The sequence below is a fragment of the Aquarana catesbeiana genome, linkage group LG10, assembly GCF_042186555.1.
Source record: "Aquarana catesbeiana isolate 2022-GZ linkage group LG10, ASM4218655v1, whole genome shotgun sequence".
NCBI lineage: Eukaryota > Metazoa > Chordata > Amphibia > Anura > Ranidae > Aquarana > Aquarana catesbeiana.
The window spans coordinates 144,517,335-144,533,824 of NC_133333.1; the positions used below are offsets into that span (position 1 = coordinate 144,517,335).

The 16,490-nt window shown below is 44.0% G+C and overlaps 1 protein-coding gene across 4 annotated transcripts in view; it reads right to left on the bottom strand.

Moving 5' to 3' along the window:
• Window positions 1-10,929, bottom strand: part of PRKCG (protein kinase C gamma) — an 805,390-nt gene extending 794,461 nt beyond the window's left edge. For 3 of the 4 annotated variants that reach the window (XM_073602743.1, XM_073602742.1, XM_073602744.1), the window contains exon 1: window positions 10,698-10,929. The gene's annotated coding sequence lies outside the window, so the exon portion shown is untranslated. The remainder of the gene's footprint in view (window positions 1-10,697) is intronic. The other variant, XM_073602741.1, reaches the window with a different exon arrangement.
• Window positions 10,930-16,490: the final 5,561 nt, after the last annotated feature.

Consider the following 16,490-nt stretch of genomic DNA (forward strand, 5'->3'; position numbering starts at 1 on the left):
GCAAAGATCAAAGACAGCATTATTACATGCTAGCACATAGGATAACATTAATGTGCGGCGAAACGAAGATGGCGATCCAGGCATGCTGACCGGCCAGGCAGTAATGTACATCTTGCCTCTATACATCCTCTTCACCTTTCACCTGTCAGTCTATCTGCAGATACCTGTCCACTCATACCTGCTGCCACAATCTATGTCAGCATTTAGGGCTTTACGTGCCCTGTGAACACGTTTACTATATTGTATTACATACTTGATGAACTGAAGTCCTTGCTATGGGATTGGACTGCCTTATGTGACCAAACAGATGATCTGGCGGATCAAGAGGCTATAACAGCCATTAATTGCTATATACTATACTCTATGAGGGACTTTGGTGAGAGCGTTTGATTTTCCCGGTTGGGAATAACTCATTGAATCCAGCCATACCTGGACGACAGCACCATTTACCAAATAAACACATGTTTATTTAGCCTTAGCCCAGCATTGCAATTTATAACCATAGGTCATCCCATGGGGAGCCCTCACAGTGATACTGGGTACATCTCTGCATGAAAATACACATGGGACTTGATCCCCATATCTCCTGCCCATTCATTGGGTAGTTACGGAGTTCACATGTGGTTATTGTACCCATCCTCACTGTGAGTGGTTTAGCCGGTGTCCGGACTGTCTGTGTTGTGGTTATGTTATGTATGTGTCCCTTGTGTGTTGTCTGTCTTTTTGTTTGTTCAGGTTTTTGTGAATTTTCCTGTTGTTTGATGTGTATTCACTAACCAAAGTGCCCACTAAGATAGTGCTCTATTGTAGCACCCGGTGGTGCACATTGATGCTTTTTAAGCGTGTTGAAGCAGTGTTTTAATCAAAACAATAAATACATTATACTTTTTTAATATACATACCCTGGTGTTGACTTATTGTTGCCCGAAGTAGCCACTTTTTTGGATCCCAGTAGCGATACAGGGGTCCATCCTTCTTTTGTGTGCATTGGTTCTTTTGGCTATAGCAACATTACCAGATTCCGGTACGTTCATAAAGGGTTCATTATCTTCTTTTCCCTATCACCGGGCTATGTATACAGTAGGACCTGGTTTTACTTTCTTTTCTTTTGTTTACAATCACAGGGTGCGCCTGTCCACCGAATCTGTCGATCGGCTGACCTTCATAAAAATGAATCAGTCTTGGATCACCAGCTACCAAGCACCTGATGCTGATGTAACCGAATATATATATTTTTTTTTAATGTCAGATCCCTTCAAGACTGCCTATGCTGATGCTGACTGGCTATCCTGTTATGATGAGTAACAATCCTCTTCCTCCTCAATTTTCATGCTGATTGCTTGTAAGAACATTTTTTATTCTGGGCACCGCCACCAGTGGCTAAGGCCCAATTTTTCTGCCCCTGTTTAACAGGGGCGTGTAATTACAATTTTTGATGCAATACTTTGCAGCAGGGCTCATTCCTGCGCTCCAACTAGAGTATCTGTGAGGGGTTGCAGTGTTGTAGCACCAGCACCAGTGACCAAGGCCCAATTTTTCAGCCCCTGTTTAACAGGGGCATACAATTACAATTTTTGATGCAATACTTTGCAGCAGGGCTCATTCCTGCACTCCAACTATAGCATCTGTGAGGGGTTGCAGTGTTGTGGCACCAGTGCCTAAGGCCCAATTTGTCTGCCCCTTTTCAACAGGGACATGTAATTACAATTCTTGATCTAATATTTCACAGCAAGGCCCATTCCAGCGCCCACCAAGAGTAACTGTGAGGACTTACATTGTTGTGACACCAGCACCACCACCACCACCACCAAAGGCCCAATTTTTCTACCACTGTTCAACAATGGCATGTAATTACAATTCTTGATCTAATATTTACCAGCAGGGCCTGTTCCTGTGCCCACCAAGAGTAACTGTGAGGGCTTACAGTGTTGTGGCAACACCAACACCTAAGGACCCAATTTCTGCAGAGTATATAGGGCAGGCCCCTACTTTCAAACAACCAAGTTACAAACGACTCCTACTTGCAAACGGAATGGGACAACAGGAAGTGAGATGAAATCTACCCCTAGGAAGGGAAATTCTCTCCTGTAAGAGTTAATATGGCAAAAACATGTCCCCTCTCCACTGATGCTTTATCACCAATCCTTGTTTCACTAAAAACCCCAAATTTTCAAAAAACATTTGTCATTGGGACAGAAAGTGAGGTTAAATCTTCTGAAGAGGTGCACAGATAGCAAAACAAATGTTACAGGGGTGATAACCCTTCCCTATGTTTTCCAAAAAGCTTAAAAATAGATTTTTTGGCTGGAGCTACACTTTTAAAATGTACCAGTTCAAAATTACAAACAGATTCTACTTAACAAACCTACAGTCCCTGTCTTGTTTGCACCACCTGTATACTGCTGTTCAGAGTATATAGGGCCTGGGGGCCCCACGCCTTTCCTTTTTTTAATTAGGGTGCGTGGTTCCCCTTAATATTCATAAAAGACCCAAAGGGCCTGATAATGGACTGGGAGGGGTACCCATGCCGTTTGTCTCACTGATTTTCATCCATATTGCTGGGTCCTGACATTACATTAAAGCCGCAAGCAGTTTTAAATTACTTTAATTCCTTTACAAATGTCATTTTGTGCAGGGACTGTTCTAAGCACGGGAAACACGCACCACTTTACAGGCATACTATAGACACCCCCCAGGTACGATATTTAAAGGAATATTTCACTTTTTTTTTTTCACTTTAAGCATCATTAAAATCACTGCTCCTGAAAAAACGTTTGTTTTAAAAAAAATTTTTGCATTAATACATGTCCCCTGGGGCAGGACCCGGGTCCCCAAACCCTTTTTAGGACAATACCATGCAAATTAGCCTTTAAAATTAGCACTTTTGATTTTGAACGTTTAAGGCCCATAGACTTTAATGGGGTTCTAAAGTTCGTGCCAATTTTAGGTCCATTCGCAGGTTCTGGTGCAAACCGAACCGGGGGGGTGTTCGGCTCATCCCTAGTACTGTACATACCATATACAAACCAAAATACATTCTTCTGAGCAAAGAATAAACAAAAGATTTCCTGCGGTTTTAGTAGTGCAGTGGTCCACAGAGGAGAGCATCAGTCCAGGTAGCAGGCAGGGATGTGGTCAGCAGCAGCGAAAGGATCGTCCATGCATCAGGCAGGAATACTGTCCATAGTACAGGCAGCAGGCAGAGATATGGTCAGTGCAGCCAAAGTATTGGTCCAGGCGACAGGCACATGGTCCATGAAAAGTCCTGGGTCAGTGCAGGCAGAGTTACTGTCAGCACAGCCAAATTGCAGCAGGAAGGACCATCAAGTTTATGGCCTAGGTCAGGAAAGAATGGGGACAAGGTTAGAGGCTTCTCCCACCCAAATCGCTTTGAAGCCTCCAGACAACCAGACCCTGTTCTGGGAATTACAGAACAAAGAAAAAAACAAAAACTGTTTTTCTCAGCTCAGAACACTATTCTGGAGCCCCTCACATATGTGAGACCTCTGTGTAGCAGGGTGAAAGATCAGTCCAAGGGGCAGGCAAATACATGGTCAACAGGCAGAGGTCAGTGCAGGTAAAAGGCAGAAATAGACAGCAGGCAGAGGCATAGTCAATAGTCCAAGGTCAGTTCATATAAAAGGCAGAAACATGGCAGATAAACAATGCAGACAGAGGCATAGTCGACAAACAGGCCAGGGTTAGTTGAGTTGAGGCACCAGGTTGGTTGGTTGAGGCACCAGGGAAATAATTAGCACAGAAATTGAAAACGGGGAAATAGCAGTCTATTAGAAATTTGGGCTAATAGTTTACGAGAGTGTGATAGCACCTGAAGCATTCTTCGATGCATAAGCCAGTTTGGGAGGGACATTGGGGACAACTGGTGTCTCCTCTTTTGCTGCACACTCGAAATTTTTTTGGGCATCTTCTTCCGGTTGCTGATGGTGGAATATTGTCAGGAAAATGGTGCTCATGCAGTCTTTTCATTCAAACAAGGAAGACGCTGCTCCAGGCTAGCAGTCACTACTGTCTGAATGCGCTGGGTGCAAGCCACGGCCCACCACCGATGATCAATAGGAAGAAAAGTGCGGCTGCACACCACAGGAACGTTCCAACGATTTTATTCCAAAAAATAGCAATAAACAGCCAACAAAGACAGAGTGTTCAAACCCAGGAGGTGATGCGTGCGTTTCACACTGACCTCAGTGCTTCTTCAAACCAGACATTTTTTTTTGCCATCTTCATCCGGTTGCTGATGATGGAATATTGTCAGGAAAATGGCGCTCATGCAGTCTGCTGACACAATCAGAGAATGCTTTCTGGTGGGGGATCCTTTCTGATAGATCGGGGCAGCAACTTTTTTGTACCAGAAAAGGGACTTTCGTGTTGAAAGATAGTGCTGCAGCATTTGATCATTTAAATCCACGCCCCCCCCCAATTAACTTATTTTATCCGTGGATACAGCAAGGCTTTTGAACGGGACCGCGTCTTCTGAGAAGTTCAACTGAGGTGTCATCGTGGATGGTGGACATGATGTAAATATCTTTCCTATCCCTCCACTTCATGGTCAACACTTCCTTGTTACTCAGGCTTGCCAATTCCCCCCTTTGTAGCCTTGTGGTGACTAGACGCTATGGGAAGCCTTTCCTGCTTTTTCTTGCTATACTGCAGGCCAACGTTTTCTTCAGGTATAGGTGGCGAAAAAGGGGCAAGCTGGTATAGTAATTGTCCATGTGAATGTGATACCCCTTTTGGAGGAGTGGGAATGCCAACTCCCAGACAATTTTCCCGCTTATTCTCATGTACGTTGGACACGGGGGGGCTGGAAATAGGAGTCTTTGCCTTCGTACATCCAAAAGGCATTCACATATCCGGAGGAGCTTTCACAGAGTTTGTTGAGCTTCAGTCGGTACCTCGCCCTCTTACTGGGGATATATTGCTTGATTCCCAGCTAGCCTGTGAAATGGACCAGGGATTCGTCCACAGAGTTGTTCTGGTCAGGGATGTAAAGTTTGGCAAACCTCTTATTAAAAAAATCAATTAGGGGGTGAATTTTATACAATTTATTAAAGTCTGGATGATTTGGGGGGGGCACTGTGAGTTATCACTGAAATACAGGAACCGAATGATCATGTCATAGTGGGACCTGGACATCACAGCTGAAAAAATTGGCATGTGGTGGATGGGGTTGGTAGACCAACATGCATGCAGTTCGTTTTTTTTGTAAGCCCCATGTCGAGCGTAAGGCCTAAAAACAATCTAAGCTCCTCCACTGTTAGGAGTCTCCATTCAAAAGGACAGGCGTAGTATGAGTTGGGGTTGTTTTCTATGTACTGATGGGCAAAAAGATTTGTTTGGTCCACGATGCTTTGAAGTAACTCATCAGGGAAAAATAAATTGAAAAAATCAATTTTAGAGAAACCTTCGGTGTTGGTCTGCACACCTGGCTGTGCTGTGAAAGGGAGGATTGTGGCTGACCTGTACTAGAAGGCAGCCACAATGCGTTTGGCATCCGGAAGATGGGTTTGGGCCCTACTTCTTTGGAGTTAAATTCCAGTGCTTGTACTGGGCCTTTCCTCCTGAGGTCTAGCAGCGCTTGTACTGGGCCTCTCCTCATGGGGTCTAGCAGCGCTTGTACTGGGCTTCTCCTCCTGGGGTCTAGCAGCGCTTGTACTGGGCCTCTCCTCTTGGGGTCTAGCACCTCTGGCATTTCCTGATTGGCCATTGGTGTGTCTGGGCTGCTGGTAGCTGCCTGGTGTTCAGACCGTCTTCTTTTAAGAAGAACTACTTCCTCCTCTGATTCGGATGTACTGCCTTCGGGGGGCTCGTATTGCGAACCAGAATCGGAACTGGAATCAGAACTGTAATGGGGCGGTGAGAGCTCCCCGCTGCTCTCATTGGTCAGGCTTAGTGATTGGTATGCCTTTTCTGGAGTGTATACTTTTCTGGACATGGTGGCTGTATGATAGGTGACACTGATGGGCTGAATGACAGGGACTAATGGGCTGCACGTCAGGTAGAAATTGGCTGCACGGCAGGAACTGCTGGGCTCACGGGAAAGGTAGTCAGATGGGATGACAGGTACTCAGATGAGATGACAGGTACTTAGACTGGGTGACAGGTACTCTGACAAGGTGACAGGTACTCTGACGGGAGGACAGGTACTTTGATGGGGTGACAGGTACTTTGATGGGGTGACAGGTACTTTGATGGGGTGACAGGTACTCCTGATGGGGTGACAGGTACTCCTGATGGGGTGACAGGTACTCCTGATGGGGTGATGACAGGTCCTCTTTATTCAAGGGGGGCAATCTGGGCACAGTAGTAATACGCAGTAACAATGTAACTCCTGTTCCACTTTCTCCTCCTCACACTGGATCAGTGTGTGAAGAGGGGAACCCAGTAACAGCCGTTACTCCTGGAATGTTTACACTTGTGACCGGCTGTGATTGGATACAGTCGGTCACGTGGTAAGAGCCAATTTCATTGGCTCTTTACCCTGATCGGGGATGGGCTGCGTACTGAGATGGGATGATCACAGGTCCTCATTATTCAAGGGGGGCAATCTGGGCACAGTAGTAATACAAAGTAACACTAACTCACTGTTCTGCTTTCTCCTCCTCTTACTGGATCGGTGTGTGAGGAGGGGAACCTGGTAACAGCTGTTACTCCTGGAATGTTTACACTTGTGACCGGCTGTGATTGGACACAGCCGGTCACGTGGTAAAGAGTCAATTCCATTGGCTTTTTACCCTGATCGGGGAGGGGCTGTGTCTCGAGTGACGCGCCTGATCCCCGATCGCCGCGCTGCAGCGGCGAGAAGCGGAGGCCGTCATATGATGGCCACCCAGAGGGAGAGAGTGTTCCTGCCGGCGTCATATTACTATGGCCCGGTATGGAACTGGTTAAAGCCAAGTTACACTAGGGTGGCTTTGCGCTCTCTTCTTTTGTGTTTTGGTGAAATATGGTCATTACAATGTTGTCATCTCCTTTCCTGGATATGAAATCCTCTATGTCACCAGTTTTACCTAATCTTCTGGTGAGGTTTACCATGCGGTACCATGCGATCCAGTGCAGGCATATTGTTAGGAATACATTGACACCCGGAGCAGATCGCACACCCACTGTGTTTTGATCGTGGTGCAGGATCCTTTTTTTTTTTTATAATTTCATTAATGCTTGTAAGGTAAAACATAAAAAAAAACAATATACCACACAGCTAGACAAATGTGCATGGCACAAATACAGCATACATTTAAACTTTATGATGCAAACAAAAAGTTCACCCATTCACCTAAAGTTCACCTATGTGGGTGTGTGTTAACTAAACAAAACAAAAGGTCCAACATTAACCAACTGGTGACATAAACGTTCTCATGTGTAACATCCCCTGTGTCAAAATTTAACAGAAGGGGGGTCACATAAAAGAAAAAAGGGGAGACTCAGAAAATACACATAGCCCATTAAAACATTAAGATGATTATTCTATAAAATTTTCTCCAACATCAAAGCCCTTTTAGAAAGTAAAGACACTAAAGCAAAGACAAAGACAGTAAAGACAGTAAAGCAAATCTCTAGATCCCCTGACACAGCATTAATCCAACCCAACCATAATTTGTCAATTTTTTTAGGGCATCCTCGAGCAAGGTAAGTTAATTTATACATTGGTAATGTTTTGTTAATTAGGTCAACCCAGTACAATGCTTTTTTTAGCATAAAAAAATAGAGGGCGAAGTAGAGAGACTTTTGGGATTCTCTGAGCTCCTCCTACGCCAGGACTCCCAGTAGGCGCAGTGCAGGATCCTTAATCGTTTGGCTTTTAAGTTTTTACTGTATTTATTTATAGTTTTCACTGAGCTCTGTGAATGTTGTTTATCAAGAATATGAAGATAATAAACTCAAAGAACCCATTAGAGACTACTACTGGATTATATGTGACAAGGACTGCAACATCCAGTACTTATCCTACTGATTATATTATATATTTTAACAGTTCATATATTGACCAGGTCATTGCAAATAACCAGTTATCTTAATCAAACTAGATCTTTGTTCAAAACCATCTTTTTATGAAAAGTACATTTACTTTTTCTCCAATTTGAATTATAACTTTATTTTTTAATTTTTATATTATTTATTTTTCTTGTTGGGGGCAGTATTTGAAAGTCAAAAAGCAGGGGGCACCATACTAAAGTATGACACTTTTAGGCCTCATGTACACTGGGGATTTGCCCATCTTTCCTGCCTCCAGCGTAAAAAATGCGCCTAAAGATGCATTTTACAAACACATTTACAATGCCTTGAAAAATTATTCATACCCCTTGACATTTTCTACATTTTGTCATGTTACAACCAAAAACATAAATGTATTTTATTGGAATTTCATCTGCTAGACCAACACAAAGTGCACATAATTGTGAAGTTGAAGGAAAATGATAAATGGTTTTTAAATTTCTTTACAAATAAATATGTGGCGTGCATTTGTATTCAGCCCCCTTTACTCTGATACCTCTAACTAAAATCTAGTAGAACCAATTGCCTTCATAAGTCCACTAATTAGTAAATAGAGTCCATCTGTGTCTAATTTAATCTCAGTATAAATACAGCTGTTCTGTAAAGCCCTAAGAGGTTTGTTGGAGAACCTTAGTGAACAAACTGCATCATGAAGGCCAAGGAACACACCAGACAGGTCAGGGATAAAGTTGTGGAGAAGTTTAAAGCAGGGTTAGTTTATAAAAAAACATCCCAAGCTTTGGACATCACAAGGAGCACTGTTCTATTCTTCAACCAAGAATGGAAAGAGTATGGCACAATTACAAACCTACCAAGACATGGCCGTCGACCTAAACTGACAGGCCGAGCAAGGAGAGCATTAATCAGAGAAGCAGCCAAGAGGACCATGGTAACTCTGGCGGAGCTGCAGAGATCCACAGCTCAGGTGGGAGGATCTGTCCACAGGACAACTATTAGTCATGCACTCCACAAATCTGGCCTTTATGGGAGATTGGCAATAAGAAAGCCATTGTTGAAAGAAAGCCATAAGAAGTCCTGTTTGCAGTTTGCAAGAAGCCATGTGGGGGACACAGCAAACATGTGAAAGAAGGTGCTCTGGTCAGATAAGACCAAAATTGAACTGTTTGGCCTACAAGCAAAACACTATGTGTGACGGAAAACTAACACTGCACATCACATTGAACACACCATCCCCACTATGAAACATGGTAGTGGTAGCATCATGTTGTGGGGATGCTTTTCTTCAGCAGGAACACGGAAGCTGGTCAGAGTTGATGAGAAGATGGATGGAGCCAAATACAGGGCAATCTTAGAAGAAAACCTGTTAGAGTCTGCAAAAGACCTGAGACTGGGGCGGAGGTTCACCTTCCAGCAGGACAACAACCCTAAACATACAGCCACAGTTACAATGGAATGGTTTAGATCAAAGCATATTCATGTGTTATAATGGCCCAGTCAAAGTCCAGACCTAAATCCAATTGAGAATCTGTGGCAAGACTTGAAAATTGCTGTTTAGACGCTCTCCGTCCAATATTACAGATCTTGAGCTTTTTTGCAAAGAAGAATGGGCAAAAATGTCACTCTCTAGATGTGCAAAGCTGGTAGAGACATACCCAAAAAGTTGTGCAGCTGTAATTGCAGTGAAAGGAGGTTCTACAAAGTATTCACTCAGTGGGGCTGAATACAAATGCACACCACACTTTTCAGATATTTACTTGTAGAATAATTTGAAAACCATTTATCATTTTCCTTACACTTAACAATTGTATGCCACTTTGTGTTGGTCTATCATATAAAATCCCAATAAAATACATTTACGTTTCTGGCTGTAACATGACAAAATGTGGAAAGTTGCAAGGGGTATGAATACTTTTTCAAAGCACTGTAGGCATGTTTAGACGTGTTTAGACGCATCAAGCATTTTGGTGTTAATTCATTCAATTGGCTAGAATATTTGTTTATTCTGGTTATTGAAATGAATAAATATGCCTTTAGGTGTGTCGTGCGTTTTTCTGTCCAAATGCTCTTCCCGTGAACACGCAAAGGATTTTTTTTCCTGCCTCTAAATGCTTGTAAGTGGCTATGTGTGCATGGACATATAGGCTAACATAGAGGGGCGCTTAGAGGCAGAAAAAAAAAAAAAAGCCAAATGCCCTTAAAAGCGACGTTTTTAACATCCAGTGTGCACAAGGCCCAAATCACGTAATCAGAGGCAAGCCTAATCTTAGGTATCCTGATTCATAGTATCCTGAGTCATTTTTTATTTCCTTCAAAGAGTGGATTTTCAGTCTTCACTGCCTGAAGACAAAAGGCAGATGTTTGGGAAAGAAAAAAAATACAGCATGTCCTGCTTTGATCTTTCTTTTCTTGACATCTGTGCTTGGAACAGTGCAAAGTACAGTATGCCAGGGATCTGCAGCAGCCAGTTAAAAATAATATTTTAAAGGGTTGCTTACTGAAAGATTATTTCTTATTGGTTCTTTTGGCTTGCTGCACATCACTGATCCTTATCTTGTGTTGCTAAGAAAAAAGGCCACGCTGGCTCATTTTATAAAATTAAGATACCTGACTCACACTAATCTTTCATGTTTAGAAGCCACCTCTTTCCTAAAGTAAATTTTTTTTTCAATTTACTAAATAATTTTGCCTTTAACATTAAAAGATATTGTAAATACACTACTAACCTTCTCCATGCTGCATCCTTTGGTCCTCTTTACTGAGCTCTTCCACGGCCAATTAAAGGTTAATTGATGCCCAGCATCATCTATTTCTTGTGAGCCAAGGCAGTAAAAAAAAAAAATACACCCCGCAGGGCTCATTGGTATTGTGCACCGTGGGCTGCAGATATGGAATGCAGGTAGTACTACACCCTCTGACACACAAGGCTACGGAAGGCTGTTTAATTGAGCAACATGCTCAGCAGAGCAAATAACAGTGACAATATTACAAACAATGGCAAACAAATGCAAGTAACGATTGCACTAAAAACACAGTTTGCAAACAAGATATTATCAAAACCAATTATGCAAGGTACAGAAACCTGGCTCAAGGTGCAAAGTCTATATCTCCTAGGCCCTGACTTATAAGGGAGTCCTTAATATAGAGTATAAATATGTTTCATAGCTGAAAACCATGCTTCTGTAAATATATCAGATGTCATATGAGTGTCAAACGCACTATATTCCAAAAAAATACTACTCATACAGTATATGCATACAAATAGTGCTAAGTAAATAATGCAATAAAAAAAACAGTCCAAATATCCACAAGTGTCCGTGTGTTAATACCTATACATCAAAAAGTGTCTGTGATCCCAAGATAGAAGCAAATAAAAAGCTCCACTCTCTCAACATGCTCCATTGTGCCCCCATTCAGATATACACCCACCGAACAGTTTTGACCCTCTGAAAATAGATAGGTTAAGTTGCGCTTTTTGGGTCAGACCCACTGGAAAACACCACCATGAGGCCCCAGGTTTCCAAATCTGTGTCCGCCTTGTGTCATAAAGCGCTCCAGTATTAGGAAAGACAATGTCACAGAGAAACCATCATTGCACAAGCAGGCACGTTTATTTTAAACCACCATGTATATAGTGCCACTCATTTGTTATTATACCATACACCTGCATTGAGTGTATTCAGCACTGCTCAGAACAAGAAAAAGGTGGCTGCCATTGCCTAAGATACCAGAAGTGATGCGCGCTCCACTGACAGGATATTGCATCACCGGAAGTGACGTAATGGCCATAAGTACCTGCCTCAACGTGCTTTGTCAGGAAGCTTTGAGTTCAAAGTTCCAAGGCAGGTTTGAATCTCATTAGTAAGATTTTTTCTGGTACTTGTTTTCTTTATAACAGACTTTCTGTCTGTAGTGGACTGCAGTTAGACTGGGTGCAGGGTCAGATCTCCATCTCTGCTGTCTGCAGGCACACAACCTTTAGCGCTCAAAGCAACAACTCTCTGCTAGGGTCTCCTCTTTATTCCAGAGAATTTCTTGTTGTGGTCTAACCTGGTTAATTATATTATGATAATGTCTAAATGAACTAATATGAGATGACTAATGGTGGAGGAAAAATATGTAGTCAATAACTTGCAAGCTTAAAAAAAATCAGTTTAATAAATGAATGAAATAAAAAAAAAATAATCACCATGATACGATTCAGAACAGAGAAAGAACTTCAATAAAACAAAAGCAATGAAATTCCAAATAAAATTCAGCCAAATCATAAATAAATTCAGTCTGTTCCTTTCCCTTGCATTAGGGTCCCCATCAGAGTACCCGCTTTCATAATGGTCCCCCAACAGTGTCCCCTCTTACAATAGAGTCCAATCAGAGTCACCCCTTACTTACATCAGGGTCCTCATCAGAGTTCCCCCTTACATAAATGTCCCAATGCCAGTTCCTGTTTACATTAGTTTCCTCATTAGAGTCCAACTTTACTATACTTCAGGGTCCCCATCAGAGTCCCCATTACATTAAAGTCCCCTCTTGAAATAGTGTCCCCAGTGTCCCCATCAGAATCCCCCCATACTGTTGGGGATGGGAGGAGGTGGAATTGGAGACTGTACACATTAGCTTTTGGGGGGAGGGGGAGAGGAGACTGTACACATCAGCTGCAGGTCAGAAACAATACCCTTGCTGTACAGGAAAAAGCCATGTCTTTCTTTCTGTTATCTCTATGTCTAAGCCTAGTAAGCATAGTTAGTCTAACAGTAAATTTGGCCCTGAGTGGGTGTATTTGGGAATGGTCATCCTACAGCACAAGCAAGAGTTCCAAGATCACTAGATTACTGACAAAATAAAGTGAGATGGGTTGTAAAACCACAATAATGCCTAGATGAAAAAATTAGGCACTGAGCAGGTGGGCTATGATCCTTGTATGGATCTTCAGGTTTAAAAGAGAAGTATGGCCAAAGCTTTTTTGGCCATACTCCTCTTCTGGGTCACAAGAGTACACTTATTTCTGCAGTCCTATTGCTCAGATTCAGCCAACAGCAGCTGATGTCACAGAGCAAGACCCAGGCTCAGGAAGGATCCTGACTTTAAGGTCGGAGTCCACCCAAATGCCTGACCAGCAGTTGGCTCAGCCCCCCAGTGTGCTGCCATCCCCCACAACACCTACACACACATAGCCTAGTGCTCCAGTGAACACTGGAGGGGCGGAGCAGAGAGCAGGGACTGACAGTCACCATTTGCTAAGTGAAGACCAAGAACTGAGCGATCAGCAGTCATCTGATTGCTCAGTTCTCGGTCTTAAAGCTGACAGGGGACAGAGTACCGTATATATACTCGTGTATAAGCCGACTTTTTCAGCACTTTTTTTATGCTGAAAAAGCCCCCCTCGGCTTATACTCGAGTGAGGGTCTCCCGCTGTGTCATGCAGTCTTAACTGCCGTCCACTGTAACAAAGCACTGCCTCCTCCTCGTCTGTGATAGATGGAACACTGAACACCGATACAATGCTGGGAAACTGAATCAATGTTCCATCTATCATGGATGAGGAGGAAGTGGGGCTTTGTTACAGTGGACGGCCGCCAAACAGTTAAGACTGCAGTTGCATGGCACAGTGGGAGACACCCGCTGTTTGTAATCAAAGGTACATGTGGGCACAGTGAGGCTGCAGATGGGCGCAGTGAGGCTGCAGATGGGCACAGTGAGGCTGCAGATGGGCACAGTGAGGCTGCAAATGGGCACAGTGAGGCTGCAGATGGGCACAACGAGGCTGCAGATGGGCACTGATGATACAGATGGGCACAGTGAGGCTGCAGATGGGCACAGTGAGGCAGCAAATGGGCATAGTGAGGCAACAAATGGGCACAGTGAGGCAGCAAATGGGCACAGTGAGGCTGCAGATGAGCATTGTTTACCAGTAGCTGCTGCATTTCCCACCCTAGGCTTATACTCGAGTCAATAAGTTTTCCCAGTTTTTTGTGGTAAAATTAGGTGCCTCAGCTTTTATTCGAGGCGGCTTTTCCTCGAGTATATACGGTATGTATGTTTATTTTATTTTTTTATTTCCTACACTTCTCCTTTAGAGAAAACTTTTCCTTGTCTAGCTGTTACATTGACCCTCTGGCTTCTACATTTTTAGAATCTCTTAGCAAAAATGAGTATGAAGATCTGCCAACTAAGAGTAAGACCCAGTGGCGGCCCGTGCAGTGAGGGTGCACAGGCACCACCCCCTCTTTCCCTGCCGCCTCCTCCCTATCCATGCACCTGGCCCTTTTCAGGATGCTGGACACATGGATTCCTATGGCGGGGGTGGGAGGGTGTGTTTTTTTTAAGCACGTAAATAGAGCCAGAGGCTCTAATAAAAGGGTAGACTCTGGGCGGATCAGAGAGTGCGCCATGATCCCACCCAATTGTGTGACCATAGCAAATTAATTTTCGCTATCTTCACACTACAGTGACTCCCCGCCAATCAGGAGGCAGGTCGGTGATACCCATTTCCCGATTGGCCAAAGCTCCAGGCAAACCTATTGGATGCCAAGTGGTGCTTTGGCAAGCAGAGGAAGTATAAGAGGAGCGGACACCTCCGCCGCTGCTGCTGCCCAAGTGTGGAGGAGAGGAGGAGAGTGGTGACACAGGGGATGCTCTTCAGGTAAGTCCTGGACCTCCTGTGGGGGTGGGGGGGTCTAAAGCTCTGAGCCCCATGCAGGGGGTTCAAGTGCCAGCTGCGAGCCCCAAGGGGGGTGTGCAAGTGCCAGTGGGTGGAGGTGTGTGTGTGCAAGACATTTAGTGTTTTTTCTCTCAAATTTTTTTATTGCTAGGGTAAGTGGTTGCATTTGACGGGCACAAGTGGCTGCATTTGACGGGCACAAATGGCTGCATATGATGGGCACAAGTGGCTGCATTTGATTGGCACAGGTGGCTGCATTTGATTGGCACAGGTGGCTGCATATGATGGGCACAAGTGGCTGCATATGATATGCACAAGTGGCTGCATATGATGGGCACAAGTGGCTGCATATGATGGGAACAAGTGGCTGCATATGATGGGCACAAGTGGCTGCATATGATGGGCACAAGTGAGTGCATATGATGGGCACAAGTGAGTGCATATGATGGGCACAAGTGAGTGCATATGATGGGAACAAGTGGGTGCATTTGATTGGCACAAGTGGCTGCATTTGAAGGGCCCAAGTGGCTGCATTTGATTGGCACAAGTGGCTGCATATGATGGGCACAAGTGGCTGCATTTGAAGGGCACAAGTTGCTGCATTTGATTGGCACAAGTGGCTGCATTTGATTGGCACAAGTGGCTGCATATACTGGGCACAAGTGGCTGCATTTGACTGGCACAAATGGCTGCATATGATGGGCACAAGTGGCTGCATTTGATGAGCACAAGTGGTTGCACATGATGGGCACAAGTGGCTGCATATGATGGGGCACAAGTGGCTGCATATGATGGGGCACAAGTGGCTGCATATGATGGGCACAATGGCTGCATTTGATGGGCACAATGGCTGCATTTGATGGGCGCAATGGCTGCATTTGATGGGCAGAGTGAGGCTGCAATTGATGGGCACAGCGAGACTGCAATTTATGGGGGGGAGGTCAGTATTTTTCAGCTTGTTTGCGCCCCCCCCCCAAAAAAAATTTTGAGCACCAGCCGCCACTGGTAAAGACCTCCTTCACACAGGTGTTTAGTTGCATACACCGGACTCCAGCCGCAAGAATCAGCAAATATGCATATATCCACACACCAAGCGATTACCTGCAGTTAGGGACGGGTGTCTGAGCCCCGACACAAACAGATGTGTTCAAGCTCAGACATCAGTCCCTTATGGTCCGTACACACAATTTGAAAATTGGATGACAGATCGTCCACTTTTTTTTTGCATGCTAGTCACATATCGAAAATGGAGAGGTTACTAAAGTGACAAAAATTCTCGTATGACAGAATAAAAATTCAGAAGTGATGTCATGTGTTGTAGTGTATTTCTATTGTTTTCGAATGACAACTGTACTGATTAAATGAAAATCGTACGATCATGTATCGTACGAGAAAATTTTTTGTGTTTGTCCGATCGGATAATATTGGTGAACTGTCATGATCGGCTCTCAAAAGCTCTGTACTAACGATCCGATTATCGTATGGTCGTTTTGAAAGCGGTATTTTTCGCCTGATTTTTGGATCATGTTTACGGGCCATTACCCGCAGGTAACTGTTTGGTGGATGGCTTCATGCAAACTGTGTTGCCCTCTGTCAGCCTGTCATTAATTTACACAGGCTGCAACAGTTGCTATTCAAATTCACCTGTCATTTCAGCCTCAAGAATCCACTGATTGTTGCCTCAGGAATCCATGTGTGGGGCATTTAGCCAAATGTATGTGGCTTAATGCCCGTGTGAAGGAAGCCTAAAAGTTATTATTTGCATACTAGTTCTGGATTAGTGATCCAACATACTCAAGCCAGAAGCTCAGCATGATAGCCAGGCAACTAGCATTTGCAGAATAAGAGGAATGCCAGA